Source organism: Panthera leo, chromosome A1 (assembly GCF_018350215.1).
Source record: "Panthera leo isolate Ple1 chromosome A1, P.leo_Ple1_pat1.1, whole genome shotgun sequence".
Classification (NCBI taxonomy): domain Eukaryota; kingdom Metazoa; phylum Chordata; class Mammalia; order Carnivora; family Felidae; genus Panthera; species Panthera leo.
The window spans coordinates 203,506,272-203,522,757 of record NC_056679.1 but is presented as its reverse complement, the minus strand read 5'-3'; the positions used below and the strand labels follow the sequence as shown (position 1 = coordinate 203,522,757).

The window sequence follows — 16,486 nt, the reverse complement described above, 5'->3', positions numbered from 1 at the left end:
TTGCGGTCAGTTGCGGAGAGCAGAAGTAATGCCATCTCTCACAAATGGTTGAGGAGCTGTTAAGTAGCATTCCCATGCCGTTGAGAAAAGAGCATCACAATAGCCATGTTTTCCCGTCGGGCAGAACTGCACACCCTCATTCTGTCAGAGACTCAGAACTTAATTTATCACGGTTCCAGATGACCACATGACTGCAGTATCTCGATTAGCACTTTTTGATGCCCTGTTCCCAGAGACTTTTAATGTTCTTACCAAATGGCCATGTTGTATGATGACCAAATTCTGCAGGCTGAGCATCCTGAAAGAGTAGATTCCAATGGAATCAAGTTTTCCAACTCAAAGTTCCTATAGATATTTCATGATATGAAATCAAATTATTGAAGCATAAACAAGTCATCAACAAATCTATTGTCAACACTTTCCATGAGCCAGAAAATATGCATCAATGACAAGAAAATAAAAATGCTAATTTTTCAATTAAACATGCTAATTAAATTTAAGAAGCAGCATGGACCGGAAAGAACTGGGTTTTAGTCTTGGCTCCTTGGCTCTCATACTCTTGTAAGCCTTTTTTTTTTTTTTTTTTTTTTTTGACAATTCATGTATATTGTAACTTCCAGTGTTTGAAAACACATTCAACACATACTTAAAATAGTTGTTTCTTTTAAGACCATTTTATATATTTAGGCCATCCATTTTAAAACTTTAAATGAGGGAATTGGATTAGTATTGGCTTTAGGGGAAATAGTTGGGTTTGAAATCTCATTACTGCTACTTAAACTCTGCAGTAGTCTGGAAAAATTAGTTTCTCTAGTTTTCTGTTTGACCATCTTCAAAAGAGCACCTTCTCCTTGGGACTGTTGTATGGATATTAATGTGTGTGTGTGAACTGCTTAGGAAGATCTGCCATGAAGATGAGGCCTGCCCTATTGCCCCTTCCCACTGCTAAGTTAGATGGGGCTGGAACCCTGGTGAGTAAATGTTGCCTTTCCCAACACTCTAGGTCTGGATCTGGATTCTACAGATATTCAAACAGTGAGAGGGCCTTGGTCATTCTTCAGGGGAAAGCAGAGAGAACTGAATTTTTGGCTCATTCTTAGTCTAAATACCTCAGTGCTGCATCTTTGGACTTGAGCTACAGCAAGCCAACCACTATCTGGAGGCTCTTTGTTGTCTGGAAGCCGCGGAAACAGGTCTGAAGGGAAGGGAACAAGAGCAAGGGTATTCAGGAACAATAGGGGAAAATTAACTTTCTAGAAAAGCACAGATCTAACCTAGGCAGGTCATTTTGTAGGCACCAAGCACTAAAGGGCCAAGGTATCTGACAGTTGTGGATGAAGAAGCGAGGTGAGAGTAGAGCAAGAAATCACTGTGCCTTAGTGACGGGATGTAGACCTGGGAGTGTGAGGGGGAGGGCATGTCACCACCTGAGGCATAGGAAGAAGTACCAAAAGCAAATTTTATTTACTTTTAAACTTTGCCTCTGGTCCCCTCCTCCCTAGATATTTTTCTCAGTTCTATTGTTTTTAATTTTTCCCTGTTTGGATTAATGAGGCAGCAGAGGGACAGCCTTAGCTAGTTCTACTGTGCCCCTGAGGCAAAAAAAGGGAACTTGGCTGGGTTTTAGTTTTGTCTGTGGCAGCACCTCTGGATAGCTCCCTGGGACGTGGCTGGTGGATTGTCCACTGTGGAGTTCAGCTCTGGGGTTATCTGTCCATCTGGCTTCTGCATCTGGATCTGCCACCTCTCCTTGGTGCAAAAGGCAGCCACTTTCTCCAGTTGTGTTAAAAATTGTTTTGGGGTGCCTGTGTGGTCTGTTGAATGTCCAACTCTTGATTTGGGCTCAGTTAACAATCCCAGGGTTGTGGGATCAAGCTCCACATAGGGGTCTGTGCTGAGTATGGAGCCTACTTAAGATTCTCTCTCTCTCCCTCCCTCTCCCTCCCTCTCCCTCCCTCTCCCTCCCTCTCCCTCCCTCTCCCTCCCTCTCCCTCCCTCTCCCTCCCTCCCTCTCCCTCCCTCTCCCTCCCTCCCTCTCCCTCCCTCTCCCTCCCTCCCTCTCCCTCCCTCTCCCTCCCTCCCTCTCCCTCCCTCTCCCTCCCTCCCTCTCCCTCCCTCTCCCTCCCTCTCCCTCCCTCTCCCTCCCTCTCCCTCCCTCCCTCTCCCTCCCTCCCTCTCCCTCCCTCTCCCTCCCTCCCTCCCTCTCCCTCCCTCTCCCTCCCTCTCCCTCCCTCTCCCTCTCCCTCTCCCTCTCCCTCTCCCTCTCCCTCTCCCTCTCCCTCTCCCTCTCCCTCTCTCTCCCTCCCTCTCCCTCCCTCCCTCCCTCCCTCCCTCCCTTGCTCCCTCTCCCCCTCCCTCCTTCTCTGCCCCTCTCCGATGCCTGTGCATGTGCTCTCTCTCATATATAAAATAAAATAAAAATCTTTCATACCAAGTCCTGGTAAATTTCAGGAGACTTTTACTAAAGTTTTATATAAGGAGGGTGGGGATGTGGGGTAGGCAGTGGAGGTGAGCCGTGTGTAGATCTGGGGCATGGTTTACAGGAAGGGATCACAGAGCAGTAGATAGGATTTCACTGATTTGGGTTCTCCAGGAAAACAGAACCAATAGGGTAGGGATAGATGTATAAATGATTTATTGTGAGGAATTGGCTCATGCAGTTACAGAAGCTAAGTCCTGTGATTTGCCCTCTGCAGGCCGGAGACCCAAGAAAAGTAGTATAATTGCATCTGAGACTGAAGCCCTGAGAAGCAGGGGAGCGAGTGATATAAATCCCAGTCCAAGGGCAGGGGAAGATGAGATGAGATGTCTCAGCTTATTCAGTGAGGCAAGGAAAGAGACGAATTCTTTCCTCTAGCTTTTGTTCTGTTTAGGACCTCAATGGACTAGATGCTGCCCACTCACAATGGGAAAGGCAGTCTACTCAGTCTATTGATTCAAATACTAATTTCATCCAGAAACAGTATTTGATCTAGGTACCTGTGGCCCAGTCAAGTTGATCCATAAAATTTGAGCCAATAAGATGATGAGTACAATGTTGTTGTTTCATGTATTTTTCCTTATTCTTTTCCTTCTTCCCTCTCACTTAGAATATACATTAATCTGGTATTATGTTTTGATATTTTATTGAATTCTTTCTACCAAATAAATGTTGAATTTACTGGTGAATTATTGAATTGTCTCTATCAGATAAACATTTAATTCCCTAAAAGGTAAGGGTTTTTTTAAGTGAAAAAATTTTCCACTACTTACCCTTGTAAAAAGACAGTGAGTCTTCTTTTAATATACATATAATCTGGAATATGTCCTGTGTGATGAATATTTGGTTGTAATCATGAGTTAAATTCAACTGCTATAAAATCTACACAGAGTGTATGATGAATGATAAGAATGATAGTTGATTCCCTGATGGTGTTCTCTTGAAAATATAGTTAAATGCTAGTATGATGGAAATGTTTGTTAAAGGAGAAGATAACAAGTAAGTCTATTCCTGACTAATGATTATTATAATGAGACTTTTAAATGGTGACTTCCAATTTGTGTGTTACCAACTGTATGCTTTGGAATTAGTAACTGAAAGGTAATAGGCTTTGAAGAAAGAGAGTCACTGAAATGCAACTGAAAAGAAATGAGTAACAGTTTCATAAAAAGCATTTCCGGACATGATACTGCTCAACTCTTTCTATAGGGAAAGCTGGTAACTGAAGGTACACATGAAGAATACAACTCATTTTTTCTAATTTTTCTTCAGCTATTTTTACTCTGTTTTGTATCCAATTTTCCTTATTATAAAATAAGATTATCTTCTCATTTTAAAAACAACTCACACTGATTTTACTGAATTTAGAAAACGTGGGAGGCTTTAAAGGAAAAGATCAGTCTGTAGTCATCTTACTACCTGTATCAGTTTGTTTTTGCTTTGTAACCAACCAAATCCAAAATCTAATGGCTTAAAGGAACAATAATTTAGTTCACAATTCTGTGGGTTGGCTGAATTTCTGTTCCAAGTTGAAGTGGTCACCTGGTAGTTTCGCTGGGGGTGGCAGATCTTGAGTAACTTCCCTATAGGTAGCAGTTGACTGGCTGGTTGGTCAGCCTAGGGGACCTCAAGCTCAGATGGCTTATCTGTGTCACATGGCGTTCCACTTGCCTGTGTGTTATCTGAGGCTTCTTTGCACGGTGGTCTCAGGGTTCTGGAAAGCAGCACGAAGGCAAACTCCCACATGTGAGCATTTGGTAAGCCACTACTAGCTTCACAGTAGCTGATGCCTGATTGGCCAAAGCAAGGTTTTATGGCCAGGCTGAGTCCAATGGAAGGATGCTACGCAAGAGTTGTTGATAGGAAACCCATTTATTGTGGCCATTTTTTGCAGACAACATAAAAAAAGCCTTTTGGGCCATAATTTATATTCCGCCTCCTGTCTTGCATTTTTCACTTAGAAAAATTACGGTGTGAGAACTTACTTACTAAATTTTCTTCAGAAATGGGATTCTCAATGGCTACATAATAGTAAAATATGTGGTTGTACTATAATTTGTTTATCCAAAGGCATATTAGAAATAGTAGGCAGCTTTTAGTTTTTGAGAGAGAGTACACATGAGTGAAGGAGGGGCAGAGGGAGAAGGAGAGAGAGAGAGAGAGAGAGAGAGAGAGAGAGAGAGAGAGAGAGAATCTTAAGCAGGCTGCACACCTAGCACTGAGCCTGACTTGGTGCTCTGTCTCCCGTCTGTGAGATCATGACCTGAGCTGAAATCAAGAGTGGGATGCCCCAGGCACCCCAGTAGGCAGCCTTTAATATTTCTCTATTCTAAAAGTACAACACATAACATTTATGATTTTTTGTGTATAATTCTGGATTGATTTATATGAATAATCCTGAAGCTCTTAATAAAGATTATCAAATTGCTCCCTGGAAAAGTTGAAGTAATTATATTCTTAGCAACAGTGTTTGAGAATATCAAATTTACTACCATGTCTTGGACTCAGGCCTAGTATATGTTTTGATAATCTTTCTTGAGGCACCAGGGCGGTTCAGTCAGTTAAACATCCAACTCTTGGTTTCGGCTCGGGTCGTGATTTCACAGTTTGTGAGTTCAAGCCCCACATCGGGCTCTGCCTTGTCAGCACAGTGCCTGCTTCGTATTCTGTCTACCTCTCTCTCTGTCCGTCCCTCTCTCTCTCAAGATAAATAAACTTTAAAAATCTTTTTCAGTTTTATAGGCCAAAAAGGTATATTTTCAAATTTATAAATTTTATTAAATCTCAAACATTAAGAATTTTATGTTTTTTACTTTTTTTAATGTTTGAGAGAGAGCGAGGACACATGCACACGTGAAAGGGGGAGGAGTAGAGAGAGGGAAACGGGATCTGAAGCAGACTCTGTGCTGACAGTGGACAGCCCAGTATGTGGCTCGAACTCACAAACTGTGAAATCATGACCTGAGCCGCAGTTGGATGCCTAGCCGAATGAGCCACATTTTAAATGTAAGCTAGCATTTTCTTTTGTAAGCCATTATTATTTAGGAATTTTTTCCATTAACATAAAATATTTCTTATGTTCTTAAGAGATAAATTTGGGATGGAAGATGTTTGAAAAATGGCTCTATTTACATGAGAGGTAAAAGCACATACTTTACTCTCTGTCTTTTTATCCTATAATAGTAAATGCAGTTGTTGGAATTTTGAAAATATTTTATGCTCCTTGAAGATAGGTCAAATAACCATAGTTAAGATTGAAATTAAATGCTAAAACACTGCAGTAGCATAAAAATCGGAGTCTTCAAAAGTGTATTTTAGAGATGGGGAGAAAGGTCCTTTTATGTATGGGACTCAAAACCCCACTTTTTTTTAATGTTTATTTATTTTGGAGAGACAGAGACAGAGCACGAGTGGGGGAGGGGCAGAGAGAGGGAGAATCTGAAGCAGGCTCCAAGTTCTGAGGTCTCAGCGCAGACTTGGGGCTTGAACCCACGAACCATGAGATCATGACCAGAGATGAAGTCAGACATTTAACTGACTGAGCCACCCAGGCGCCCCTCAAAACACTCCCTTTTAATTAAGCAATTACTTAGGAGCAACATTAGAGTGGCACCTGAAAAAAAATTTACATTTTTTGTGTTGGAAAAAGAGAAGGTATTTTCTTCAAGCTGCTGAAATACACTGATTGTCATTCTTGTGAGCAAGATAATGCACACTCTAGAAAATAACATAGAAAGGACAAAGGCCCAATGGCAAACAATTTACCTCCTACACCAAATATCCCTTCTTCCATGGTCCCAAAAAGGAAAACTAAAAGTACTTCAGCCTTGGGATATGTATGGTTTCACTGTGTATATTGTATTGTATTTTTCCTGATGTCTTTTACTTTTTTTTTTTTTACTTTTTTTTAAACGTTTATTTATTTTTGAGACAGAGAGAGACAGCATGAACGGGGGGAGGGTCAGGGAGAGACGGAGACACAGAATCTGAAACAGGCTCCAGGCTCTGAGCCATCAGCAAAGAGCCTGACGCAGGGCTTGAACTCACGAACCGTGAGATCATGACCTGAGCCAAAGTCAGACGCTTAACCGACTGAGCCACCCAGGCGCCCCTGTCTTTTACTTATTAAAGAATTGTTTGGAAACCTTTAATTCACATGCTACAACTCAAAACATATGCCACTGGAGATCGCATGCCTCCCCCCCACCCCAACAAATGTTACAGGTATTTGCAGTTTCTAGATATAACCATGTGACATTATTTTTGTTTTTTACTTTGAGGACCAAAGGATGTTTGAGAAGTGAATGTCCTGTTTGGACAATGGGAATCTAGCTAGATTCTTTAGTCACAAAATGCGGACTAAAACTCTGATCAGTGCATTCTGGATACGTTTTTGTAAAGAAAACGGTATAGCTCTTTCAGAATTACTTTTTGAGTAACACAATTCTGGTAAGAAATTCTGGTAAAAATAAAAACTTTTTTTTAATGTTTTTATTTATTATAGAGAGACAGAGCACAAATTGGGGAGGGGCAGAGAGAGAAGGAGACACAGAATCTGAAGTAGCTCCAGGCTCTGAGCTGTCAGCACAGAGCCTGACGTGGAGCTTGAACTCATGAACCATGAGATCATGACCTGAGTTGAAGTCAGACACTTAGCTGACTGAGTCACCCAGGTGCCCTGAGAAACTTTAAGTTTGTTATTTTTTGAACCTGATAATGTTGGTTTCACAAATGTTCCCCAAACAAAATAGCAATTAACCCCCTCTTCACAACAATAATAACAAGGAAAATGAAATATTTTTTCTTAAGGCAAAAATATTTTTTGAACTTTTTTTCTTCCCTATTTACATGTTTTGTTTGTATAATGGTGCTGAAAAGTAGATTAAATAGTAATGCCTCTGAAGAATGAGAACTATCCTTCTAAGGAAACTTAAGATAAAATTTAGTACACGAGTAACCTTGACAATATATCACACAAGTAAGGTCTAAAAAATATTACAAGTTATAATAACATGGTTTTGTCAACCCTTAAAACATTATCATTAACTTGGTCACATCTTTGTTAATATTATTGCCTTCCCTACCTCCCTGCTCCCCAGGATCATTTCATAAATTTAACTCAGTTGTCGTATCAGTTAGGGTTTAGTTCCATTAAATTTAAGAGTAACCTTAAAAAGACTTGATCAAGCTAGAGAATTAGTTCTGTCTTCAGTAAGAGCAGTCTGCAGATGAGAATTGACATGACAACTCATCAAGGTCCAAAGTATCCTCTTATCTTTCCATTTCACCTTCTTTTCCATGTGGATTCTATTCCTGAGGTTGCCTGGCAGTATAAGGTAGCTGCTGAAAGTCCATCTGTCTGTCACATGAACTTTCCACTCATCCAGCAGGAAGAAAGAAGGCAGGTCGAAAACAGGCGTGTTTCCGTTCTTGGTTGTTCTTTAATGGAGTTTCTATAGAAGGCCAAGGTAAAAACTTTTACTTAGATGTCATTGGCCAGACTATGCTTCATGGCAAGTGAGGCTAGGAATATTACCACCCTGGATATGCTTCATTTCTGTTACTGATGCAAAAGTAAAGAGTAGGTATTGGATAGGCCATTAGCGATCACTGCATCTATTCTAAATTCTTGGAAGAGAAGAACACGTAATTCCAAACACATGATACATACTCTCCATAGATTTGTTTCCTGACAGATTGCATCAACATGCCAACACTACTCTTTCGTCTAGCCACTCCAACCGTTTACCTCTTTGCAAAACTTTCTCTTTGTAATTCCTACCATTGGATGGATAGTGCTTACATGCTTTTATGGGAGGAAGATTATTCAGGAGCTCTTGGAAGTTAAGAAATGGATTTTGAGGATCTAGAATCTTTCCAATGTGAAATGTGACTTAACCAGGAAGAAAAACAAAGTGGGAAATGAGTAGATCTTCTATGAGAACAGTAGAGTAGATGATAGGGTCATAAGAGAAGGCAAGGAAAGAACTTCTATAACTAGCATTGAAGAATCTTGAAGATCAAAATGGAGACTTTTAAGGAAATGTAAACTGAGATGAAAGTAGAAGGGACTTTTATTATGAATTATAGTTTCTATATGCTATGTTTATTTTTACTTAAATCCACAATACATGCAGTTACCAAAATCATCAGTTTCGGGCAATACTTCATCAAAACCAATGAGAGAGCCTCTATTACCTGTTGAATCTCAAGTCTATACCTAATTTTTAAGTTTTTTTTTTTTTTTTTTTTTTGGCCAAATGTCTCCTTCCCATTTCAACTATATACTTATTGCTTCAGAATATGCTCCTTAGCTACAGTTAAGTTCATGTCTTTGGGCCTATGTTGTTACTTCTTGTACATATTCTTTGTTTCTAAAATTTCTAAGTACATAAATGCTCCATAATGATCCACTTAGAAGACTTTTTATTTTCATCGTTTTTGGGATAAAAGCACTTATGTGACTCTCTCATACATGCTCCTTCTAGCACTTCCCGTCATGCAGCAATGGCACTCTTGAAGGTGATACAAGTCTACATCTGCTTTGAATCTGACCCAATCAGAGGGAGCTGTGCAGAACTCAGGAATGTTATGAGGTTATCAGGCTTGGTGTAAACCCTTTTATCTACATTTCAAGCCTCTTGTTATCTGTCATATCCTTTGCAAGATGCTAAGCCACTCTCAAAACCCTCCCCAGATCTTCTCCCAGTGCTAGATCTTGTGCTAATCCTCTTCTGATTATTATTAATCTATTTACATAAAAATGTGCTGAATATAATCATACAAAAAATGGGATGTGTTACCCAGGTAACTGGCAATGGTGCATGTGTAGGATATTAACCAGATTTTTACTTGATAGATTCTCAACTGAGTTCTTGGTTCATGTCACTCTTTTTCTAAGAAAGTAGTTACTATTTAGTCTCTTTGTTACCATATCTTCTCCCCCATATTGTCTAGCTGAGCTTTGTGGGTTTCTCTGAATTCTTTGCCTTAACACATTTCCTCATCTATTAATCAACTCTGATATCACTCCCAGTGCATGACCTCCCAAGTAGCTTTCTTCTTTCTTTTCTTCTCCCTCCCCCACTTTTTCCTTTCTTTTTTTCTTTGATGCTTCTCTTGTAGCTATATGTATATGGCCATGCAATTTACGTTCTTGTCCTTGAAATATGATCAGGAATGAGGTCCTAGTAAAAGAAAAACAGTTGCTAGCACCTTCTTTTCCCTTCCTGATGTTAGGAAAACAGAGATAACTAGACTCTTGAATCCAGAGTTGAAAGGTAGATTTTGAGAATGCAAGCCATCCTGCAGCCCCAAACCATGTACCTCTGGGTTATTATATGGGAGAAATAGATTTGACCTTCTTTAAGCAATTTTTTTGTTTGTTTGGGGAGTAGGAAGGAGAAAAGGGGAAGTGGGTCTCTTTATTTTAGCAGCATTGCTTTCATTCTATTACACTGGCTTAATTTAAGCTCTGGTTACTCTAATTTCTCTCTGGCAAGTTACTTAATCTCTGAAATTTTTTAACTATAAAATAAGAATGACAAGCCTGGTGGTTAGGTTGGTTAAGCATCCATCTGACTTTTGATTTTGGCTCAGGTCATGATCTCATGGTTCAGGAGAGAGCTGACAGCACAGTGCCTGCTTAGGATTCTCTCTCTCCCTCTCTCCCTCCCTCCCTCTCTCCCTCCCTCCCTCTCTCCCTCTCTCCCTCTCTCCCTCTCTCCCTCTCTCCCTCTCTCCCTCTCTCCCTCCCTCTCAAATAAATTCAATTCATTCATTCATTCATTCATTCATTAAAAAACAACAAAAAATAATAATAATACTTCAAGGGTAGTTTTGGGAATCAAATGAAGTAACATATATAAAGGTAAAGTATTTTGGAAGAAAGATTTTAAACTCATACAACACAAGCTGGATGATCTTTCTTATTCCCAAAGCGCCCGTTCTTTGAGTAAAGAACCATGAATACTTTAGTGTTCTCAGAATAGACTTGGCTGCATAGAGAATTTACGATATAGTATCACAATAAATTTTCAAAAAAGCATGGTTAATAGAAATTACTTGAAAACAAATAGTGTTGGAAGAAATGTCTGGGTGGCCTGAATCCCAGGATGAGAATCTCAAACATAAGTCCCTATCTTGGCATTTTAGAGACCTGATTCTGTATTTGATTTATGGACGAAGTTATCCTTTTCTGGCTTCTTTGTCTCTAAAGTGGGAAATCTCAAGAGACTTTTGACCCAATGAATACAAACTGATGATACGAGTTTTAACTACACAATTATTATCTATGATAACTAAAAAATTAGAACATGTGTAAAACATATTAGAATATTTTCTGCTTTTAAGATATTCATATTACAGCCCTATTGTATAAAGAAAATTTATAGGGCTGATCATCACTTTTTTTATTAGTTCAAAGACCTACCACCACCTCATTGAATATTGGGAGACACATTTTATTTAGTGAACTTTTTTTACTTGTGTGGTCTCTTCCTGAATGGTCTTCATTCTCACGTATTTTATTAATATTACCAAGCATGAAAGATTTTTTCCCCTGTTTGATTTTGTACATCTATTTTTATTATGTCAAGATTCTGTTCATGCAACTAATTCTTTGTTTGCTATCATATAAAACTTTATTTTTCCTTTTGTATTCAAGACCGTCTTTTTCCAGTCCCCACCCCAATTGTGCAGTCTTGGTTCTCTGTACTTCCCAATAAAAACCTCTTGCTGAAATGGTTTTTAAAAATGCTTTTGGAGAAAAAGAAGTTTTTGGAAATTTATTGTTACCAAGAAGCAATAAGTGTTACTAAGAGATAATATTTGAGTCAATTACTCTTACACACACACACGTACACCACACATTAAAATTTAGAAACTCCACATAATCATATATCAAATCATCTATAAAATTTTAAAATCTTGGTAAATATTAATGCATATATTATACCGTGTATCCAACAGACCTTGGAATAAAACTTGTATTGCTATCTCTGTACAAATGTTTGAAAACCTCATAAAAGTTTATTAGAAAAGTTTTAGCTTAGGGTCTTTTCTTTCAGACTTTTCTATTTTTATGGGTCGCATTGTGTCCCTCTCCTCCCCAAATTCATATGCTGAACTCTTAACCTGCAGTATCTCAGAATGTGACCTTATTTGGAGATAAGTTCTTTACAGATGAAATTGAGTTAAAATAAGGTCATAAGAGTGGGCCTCTAAACCAATATGACTGGCGTTCCTTTTTTTTTTTTTTTAAGTTTATTTATTTTGAGAGAGACCGAGTGAGCAGGGGAAGAGGCAGTGAGAGAGGGAGAGAGAATCCCAAGGAGGCTTCGTCCTGTCAGCATGGAGCCCAATGGCAGGGCTCGAACTCACAAACCATGAGATCATGACCTGAGCTAAAACCAAGAGTCAGACACTTAACCGACTGAGCCACCCAGGGGCCCCTACTGGTGCTCTTATAGAAAGGGTAAATTTGGACACTGAACTATGCACAGGGAGGACAATGTGAAGAGACATAGGGAGAAGAGGACCATCTAGATAAGCCAAGGAGACAGACATGGAACACATCCTTCTCACAACCCTTCTAAGGAACCATCTTCAGTGATACTTTGGTTTTGCACTTTTGGCTTCCAGAATTGAGATCAGTTTCTGGTGTTTAAGCCACGCATCTGTGGTGCTTTGTTACTGCAACCCTAGCAAGCTAATATATGGATGATCATAAAATACAGTTCTTGTTTTATAAAGAAATTATATATGTATCATTTCAGGTAGTGACACCACCTTGCCTGTCCCTTAGTTGGTGGACAAAAACCTGAGAACCGTTCTTGATTTGTCCCTTTCCCTTATTCCTTATATCCAAACTATCACCAAATATTTTTTTTCCACTGTCATCACCTCTCTTCATTAGCACTGCTATTAAAAAGTCTAAACCATCACAGGGGTGCCTGGGTGGCTCAGTCAGTTAACCAGCTGACTCTTGATTTTGGCTCAGGTTGTGATCTCATGGTTCATGGGATCAAGCCCCATGTTGGGCTCTGCGCTGACAGTATGAAGTCAGCTTGGGATTCTCTGTCTCCCTCTCTCTCTCTCTGCTCCTCCCCTGCTCATGAGTGCGTGCATGAGCTATCTCTCAGGATAAAGAAATAAACATTAAAAAAAGAAGTCTAAGCCATCACAATATTGGAAGAAATTGGAGTATTGAAAGAAACTTCTCACTGGTCTACTTGCTCTCATTTTTCCTCCTCTATAATCCATTCTTCATTAACAGTTACATTTAGAAAACTTAGATCATCTCCTGTCCCTGTCCTTCCTGGAACCCTTCTGTGGCTCTTAAAGTAAAATCTAGACTGCTTATCTGGTTCCCCAGACCTTGCATGGTCTGTGTCCTGCATTCTTCTTAAAACACAATTTAAGGAATTTCTGCTTTAAGCCTAAGGAGTAGTCAGTACCCACAAATGCCCTTGTCTTAAATGACTAGAATACTAGGTAAAATACATGGTAGAACTGTTTTAAGATGTTAGGCAATAGGTAGTGAGGGACAAATGCCTGAAACAAGGGAAACAAATACACTGAACTCCATGAGCTTCTGGTTTTCTTTCTGGAGGGACTTCACAGGAACAAGAAGACAAAGAGAGTATGGTACTCTCACTGATATAGATAGAGCAGAGTCCCAGGCTACAGAGGTTGTTCGAATTTACAGGATAGGGTACTGGGGGTAAAGGAGTTTTGCTAAGAAGAATCTCCAAAATTGTGCATAGGTAAAGCCATTGAGTTTTTGGCTGAATACTCAGCTGTGTATGCACAGAGTGAGACCCCATGAGGCCAGGCAAAGATCCAACTGTTGGGTAAAAACAACCACCAGGGAGTGGGGAGATGAATAATTTATGGAGCACACAAGGTTGGACGATGTTCAAGTTCAGATCAGTCTTCACTGTAACTATAGAGTCCTCATTAAAGTCGGCATTCAGTAGAGTTCACAGAAAAACCACACCTAAAGAGTAGAGTTAACATAGTTTTAAACTGAAGTCTACCCTAGAGCCTCACTGACAAAGTGAAAATACAATACTTGAAAGCATCGAACAGATGTGCAAGTAAATTAATAGCCTGCTGGAATAAAACTCAGCATTCTATTAAGGCACACAAAACATTCAGATGTTCAGCAGTATAGCATCCTCAACATCCCGCAACAGGGACTACTAAACATTTACAGGACATACACAAAAGATTATGACTACTGATCAGGATTAAAATAATTCAGTAAGATAGATTCAGAAATAATGACAGTGACGATAGAAAAAGACAGAGTCTTTCAAATAGCTATTATAAAATTGTTCCAGGAGTTAGGGAAAACATGGAAATTCTGAGGGAATGTATAGGAAGTCTCAAAGGAGAACTGGTATGTATGTGTGTGTGTATATATATATATATGGGATATACACACACACATACATATATACACATATATACATATATGAAAAAGAACCAGCTGAAAATTCTAGAACTGAAAACAATATCTAAATTGAAATTTTCACTAAACACTGCAGAGAACACTTAATGTATAGATGGACAATAGAAACTATACAGATTGAATGACAGAGGAAAATGGCAGAGAAAAACTTAACATAAGTCTCAGTTCATCTATCATATGTATCGTTGTAGCAACAGAAAATAAGAGATTGTGGCAGAAGGGTTCCCCCCCCCCAAAAAAAAAATAGTAGTTAAACATTTTCCAAATTTGGGGCACCTGGGTGGCTCAGTTGGTTAAGTGTCCTGACTCTTGGTTTTGACTCAGATCATGATCTGATGGTTTCTATCGTTTGTGGGTTTGAACCCCACACTGGACTCTACATTGACAGTGCGGAGCCTGTTTGGGATTCTCTCCCTCTCTCTCTCTCTGCCCCTCTCCCACTCGCTTTCTCTGTCTCCCTCAAAATAAATAAAGTTAAAAATGTATCAAAATTTGGTGAAAACTGTAAACTCACTGATTCCAGGAGCTCAACAAATCCCACTCAGCATTAATACAAAGCAAAATACAATAAGGTATAATAATCTAATAGCTGAAAATCAGTGACAAAATTAAAAAAATACTGTTTATTTATTTATTTAAAATTTTTAATGTTTATTTTTATTTTTGAGACAGAGACGGAGCATGAATGAGGGTGGGACAGAGAGAGAGGGAGACACAGAATCGGAAGCAGGCTCCAGGCTCCAAGCTGTCAGCACAGAGCCTGATGGGGGGCTCAAACCCACAGACCATGAGATCATGACCTGAGCCAAAGTCGGACGCCCGACAGACTGAGCCACCCAGGCGCCCCAATTAATGTTTATTTTTGATGAGAGACAGAGAGAGAGAGAGAGAGAGAGAGAGAGAGAGAGAAAAGGAGGGAGAGAGAGGGAGAGAATGCGAGAGCGAGCACAAGAAGGGGAGGGGCAGAGAGAGGGAGACACAATCTGAAACAGGCTCTAGGCTCTGAGCCGTCAGCACAGAGCCCCATGCTTGGCTCAAACTCACAAACCATGAGATTGTGACCTGAGCCAAAATCGGACCCTTAACCGACTGAGGCACCCAGGCGCCCTGACAAAGAAAATTTTTAAAGCAGCCGGAGAAATATGACACATTATGTAGAGTGACAATAAAGATAACTACTAACATCTCATCAGGAACTATGCAAGTTGGAAGACAACAATGACTTGTTAAAGTCCTAAAGGGAAGAAAAAAGTCAACCTACAATTCTGCAAACATATTTTTCAAGAATAAGAATGAAATAAAGGCACAGTCAAATATACAAAACCTCCAACGTGAACCTCTTGCATGTCTGCCCTAAAAGAAATTTTAAAGGAAGTTCTGGCACAAGGAGAACAATACCAGGTGAAAACTTGTACTGTAAGAAGGGATGAAGAGTTCCAGAAATAATCAGTGTGCAGACAATAAAATAGTTTTTTGAGTTACTGGTTTCTTTTAAGAGATAATTGATGTTTAATGCAAAACAAGAACTGTGTATTATAGGATTTATATCCTATGTAGAAGAAAAATTATAAAAACATTACCACAAAGTAGGGGGGGTTGTAAATGGAAATATAGATTTATAAAATTCTTACTTTAAATGTGGAGTGATATAACTATAAATTTAAGATGCCTATTGTGAGTTTCAGCACAGCCACTAAAACAATAAAAGACAGATTAAAAAACGATAGGGGACATGAAATGGAATATAAAAATTACTTAATCTAAAAAAGCAAGAAAAGGGGGCCTGGCTGGCTCAGATGGTAGAGCACGTGATTCTTGATCTCAGGGTTGTAAGTTCAAGCCCTATGTTGGACATGGAGCCTACTTAAAAAAACAACAACAAAAACCAGAAAACAAAGTTTATAAAGAAAGCAGGAAAAGAGGGAAAAAAGATGGGATAATAAAAAAATTATAAGGTGGTATTTAATATTAATAACCACATTTAATGTTGATATAGTCACTATTAAAATATATTTCAGTCTGGAGAAGAAGCAAGACCTAATTATGTGCTATTTATGAGAAAAATACACATAAAGCACAGGTTAAAAGTAAGAGATTGAGAAACATACCTTGCAAATATTAATCTTATTTTTTTTTTAACGTTTACTTATTTTTGAGACAGAGACAGAGCATGAACGGGGGAGGGTCAGAGAGAGGGAGACACAGAATCTGAACCAGGCTCCAGGCTCTGAGCTGTCAGCACAGAGCCCAACATGGGGCTCGAACTCACGGACTGCGAGATCATGACCTGAGCCGAAGTCGGCCGCCCAACCGACTGAGCCACCCAGGCGCCCGCAAATATTAATCTTAAAAATATAAGACTGATTGTATTAATTCATCCAGAAGTTAATAATCCTAAATATAGCTGCATTTAACAGACCTTCAAAATACACAAAGGGAAGACTGAGGGAATTGAAGGGATAAATATAAAAATTTACAATTATAGCTGGAGATTTCAATAGTCTTCAGTTAGCAATTGATGGAACAAGTGG

General features: G+C 39.3%; 1 long non-coding RNA gene across 2 annotated transcripts in view; it reads left to right on the top strand.

Annotated features, from left to right (window-relative positions):
• LOC122226697 overlaps nt 1-16,486 on the top strand; it is a 487,385-nt gene that overhangs the window by 18,763 nt on the left and 452,136 nt on the right. The window lies entirely within an intron of this gene.